The sequence below is a fragment of the Humulus lupulus genome, chromosome 1 (assembly GCF_963169125.1).
Source record: "Humulus lupulus chromosome 1, drHumLupu1.1, whole genome shotgun sequence".
In the NCBI taxonomy this organism is placed as follows: Eukaryota; Viridiplantae; Streptophyta; class Magnoliopsida; order Rosales; family Cannabaceae; genus Humulus; species Humulus lupulus.
In genome coordinates, this window is record NC_084793.1 from 236,891,998 (window position 1) to 236,896,470 (window position 4,473).

The window sequence follows — 4,473 nt, forward strand, 5'->3', positions numbered from 1 at the left end:
ATTGACTTGGAGGGTAGTGTGGATTTTGTCATTTGTAGTGCTGCCAAAATGAAATGAACTATTTTATTTGTTTGGTACACCAACTTTATTAATAATTACTAGCACCACAGGATGTTAGCAATCTTAACTTTCGTTTTGATAAACAGGGAGCAGAAAGTACTTAAAAGGGAAAGAATACCCCATTATTATAGTTATAGGATATGTATACCTGAGACCTTTAGATCAGGAACCTATTTGCCAAACTCGCTTGTGGTTCCCTTTAGAGATGAAAGGAAAACCTTCAGCAATTTATAGGGAAATCTTTTTCATTGCTTTCTGTAGAGATGAGGCCTATGCAAGTTGGCTAGATGCCTCAACTGAAACAACTACCTTCCATAAGCTTTAACCCTCTTACTGATAGGAAAGCTGTGGCCCAAATCCTATATAGTAGTTTCGTTTATAGCTTAAAAAAATTATTAGTGTGACTTAGAGGACGGGCAGTTATCCATTTTTTGTTACTTGAAAACAAAGCAGTTTGATGAATGCATAAAAGAAGGTTCTGAGGTATTGAGTTGTCTTCCTTTTGCTTTCTATTATACTATATATCAGTCAACTGTGATTAATAATCAAGACACTTATAATAATAGCACCAAAGCTAGAGGACTGTTTGTTATCTAATATTGCTTTTGTATTTTCTCATTTTCAATCTATCAGTTCTGATCTTATAATAAAAAAATTGTTTCAGAAAATAATGCTTATAATAAATGTCTTCTGAAGGATGTTTATGCAATTGCATTCTTGTTGTTAGGATGCTGTCTCTGATCTTATCAAGGCTCATGAAGTTTCTCTTGATGATGAAACAATTGCAGAGGTCTTGAGGTGTGATTTCTTGTGAATGATCTTCTTAGACTTTGTTATAGCAGATTAACATCAATTGTTCCTTCTTTTTCTTTTTTTAACTAGCATATATTGTTTTAACAGGGATGCTGAGGAAAGATTACTGAAGGAGGGAGGTGCACCAAGAGGTTTGTTAATTTTGTACTTATTTTATTTTCAGTTGATGTTAGTTCATTACTTTGCATGAAGTTCGTATGAAGCTTTATGTTAAACTTTGTAAGTTTTATTTTACTATCCATATCTGTGTAACCTCTGTTTACAGTAGTCTATACTTGATCACAGTAGATTTTGTAACAAGAAAACAGGTTGATGATATTTAACCTTCATCATCAAGTTCTGAGGTTTGTGTTTTTCTCCAATTAATTATTCTTTTAGATTGAACATGTCTATACTCGTCACATGCTCAGAGACATATCTTTCCATGAAAAGAATCTGGACTTGAGGCTGGATCTGTGCACCAAAAGAACTGTAACTACTTTTACTGTAAGTTTTCTTTGTTTAATTACAGATGCACCTATATCTATAGAATTTATAACATTTAAATTCTTTTCTTTCTTTGTTTAAGATATATTTATTGTTAAATCTTATTTGTGTATATCCTAAAACTAAAAAGTAAACAAAGGAACAAAATAGATCTAAACTTGTTAGAAATATCTGGTTTATCACTTCATAATGATGCTGATTTCGGCTAAATTCTTCATGCTATTACAGGATGATGACTTGGAAAGCCTCAAATTTTTGATAAATTCTGCTAGATGTTAGGCACCCAATAAAAGGTAAAAAAAAATGAATAAATGAAGTTGTGGGTAGTGTAAAAGATTTTCTTGAAGGTGAGTTATATTTTGTAGTTAAAGAGTGTCAGTGGTCTCTTGAATACACCATTAATCTGTTTGTGGGTCTTTGTATTGCTGATGCACACTAGTATGTTGAATAACTAGAATGAATCTTTATTGATACCAAAACCAGATTACAAGGGGTTCCAAGACTTATTGTCCTTGGATTATATTTCGTATGAGAATAGTTTCATTCTTGTTAGCATGCAGTTTTATATTTGCTGCTTATCTTTCTCTATTTATTTTTCAGAGTGTTTGAACAAGTTCCCTCGAAGGACTAGTACACCATCTAGGGTTCACAGTCAAGCACAACAAGCTGAAGAATAGCTACAACATCAGCAACAGCAGCAGCAACAATAGCATCATCCAAACTATAGTTTGAAGTAAAAAGTGTTCAAGATTATAAAACTTTATTATGTTAAGCTTTTAAATTTAAGTTAGAACTAAGATCTCATGAAGTAGACACATTCATGGTTCGAATTAGTTATTGTTTAATGTAATACTTATGGTTTATCAATCTATTGAGAATTACATTTTATGATTAATTTTGATTTTGTTTATCAAAATACAATAATGAAAATCTTTTAATTAAAAAAAACCATACAAGTATACTTATCAAAAAATAATTTAAAATATATTATCCACACTAAAGTAACAATTTAATTACTATATGTTATGATTTAAAAACATATTATAAGCGTAAAAAATTGTTATGGTTTATATAATATAACAAACTAAAAATGTTATCAAAATAATCAAATGTAACAGTTGAAAAGTGTTATGAAAAAAATACAAAATTAAACTTCAAATTTATAACCAAAAGCTCTATCTCAATGTTATTATTTGAATATTATAGCACCTAAAAATGTGTTATTGAATAGTTTAAGATAACACCGAACATAACATTCAAAAACTGTTATAGAAAAGACTGGACTTTTAATAACAGGGGCTATGTTAGCATTTTCAGAAGTGCTATCAATAGTTCCGGATAGCAGTTTTTAAGTGTTATGAATACTGTTTTTTCTTGTAGTATGCTATATGAAGCATGTGACTGTCTGTTATGAATGTGAAGCTTAGTTTATATACTAGGGTATTATTAGGGTGTTAAGTGGGGATCAACTTATTAGTTGAGAATATAATGGGCTCTAGGAGACTCGCCTTATTAGTTGAGAATCCCAAGGCTTCAGCTTATAAGTTGGAGGCACGTGGTGGCTTGACTTATAAGTCAAGGGCTTAAGGAACTTAGTTCATAAGCTAAGATTGGCATAATGCACGTGGAGTGCAGGCCACCATGGCTGGGCCACCCTAGGAGTGCGACATGCACTTGACTGGCTCGGATGCCAACAACTTGAAAGAAATTGCAACATGCACTTGTGTGACTCTATGGTCTCCAATTGGGTTTGATGAATGTACTGGTTTCAGTTATTACTGTTTGATGGTTGTTTTATTCAGTGAACTGTTGATTATGTTTTCTTGCTGAGTCTTCTGGCTCACAGGTGCTTTGTGGTGCAGGTAAAGGTAAGGAGAAGCTCAACCAGCCATGAGTCAGAGGGCATTAGCAGTGGTATGTACATATGCAGTCCGCTCGACCACCACGACTGAGATGCTCAGAGGAACTAGGGTTAAACCCAACTTTTGCCGCCTAGGTCGGCTTATTATGTAATCTGAGTATTGTAGTTAGTTTTTAAACTGGTGTTTTTGGGATCCCATGTAAAGAACTTGTTTTTAACTTAAAGGAAATGTTTATGAAAGGATCAAAAGTTTTAATACCCAAACCTTAGTGGCTTAATCACATGTTTAGTCCAAATGACTTGCTAGCAAGTCCAGCACTGGTTTCAAAACACACCTGGTAATGGACCCTAATTAGCAGGGCGTTACAATGGGCCTATGAAATAAAGCTCCAATAAGTTATCATAAATCTAACAAATAAATTTACTAACTTATTAATTCCTCGTGTCTCCACTAAAGACTCAGAATTGCACTCTTGATTTCATAGAACGCTCTATAACAAATATAGATACACTATTAATTATCCATTGTTACAACCATAATTGTCACTCAATCCTCTAAAGATGGTCTACAATGAGATGGGACTAAAATACTGTTTTACCCCTTATTGTATTTTATCCTTAAAACACTTAGTTCCTTGTAAATGATATTTCAGTAAACTAATATTAATTACTTAAATGAGATCTCTATCATCTAACACCTTGAACCAAACTAAAAGGAAAACATCATTTCACTTCTTCATCAGAAGCTATAGATGTTCATATCTATGATTAACACTCTCACTCAATTATACTACTGAGTTCCCAAGATGTAAGTATGGGCTAGTTCGTAGGGTAAGCTGGTAACGAACAAGTTAATGAACTCAAATAATACAATCAGTTAGAATACTAACCACTCAGAATTGAGATTGAATTGACCTATGGTCAACTATATGATATGACTAGAATAGAACATAACGGTTTGTTTACTTATCCTATCAATTGTCAATATCAGTCCAGTCTGATGTTACAAATACATCCGATCTTATCTACTTTGCTAATGTTCTGGAAAGAACATAATACTACAATGTGTAAGTAGATCATATCGTAGATTGGCAAGTCAGTGTAAATCATGTGCACTGACTAATCTTAGGACTAACTTATTTTGAACATATAATCATAGTTATATTCCACTGTGATTACATCATAATAAATACGATTATCTATATGCTTGGGATTTAATAGAATTTTATATTAAACAAATAATCATGAAAATA

The 4,473-nt window shown here is 32.4% G+C and overlaps 1 long non-coding RNA gene across 1 annotated transcript; it reads left to right on the forward strand.

The window, feature by feature from the left end:
* Positions 1 to 1,244: 1,244 nt before the first annotated feature.
* Positions 1,245 to 2,074, forward strand: LOC133829846 (uncharacterized). The gene is made up of 3 exons (XR_009891883.1): positions 1,245 to 1,359; positions 1,588 to 1,652; positions 1,960 to 2,074. It is a non-coding gene; the product is annotated as an uncharacterized LOC133829846 (long non-coding RNA).
* Positions 2,075 to 4,473: the final 2,399 nt, after the last annotated feature.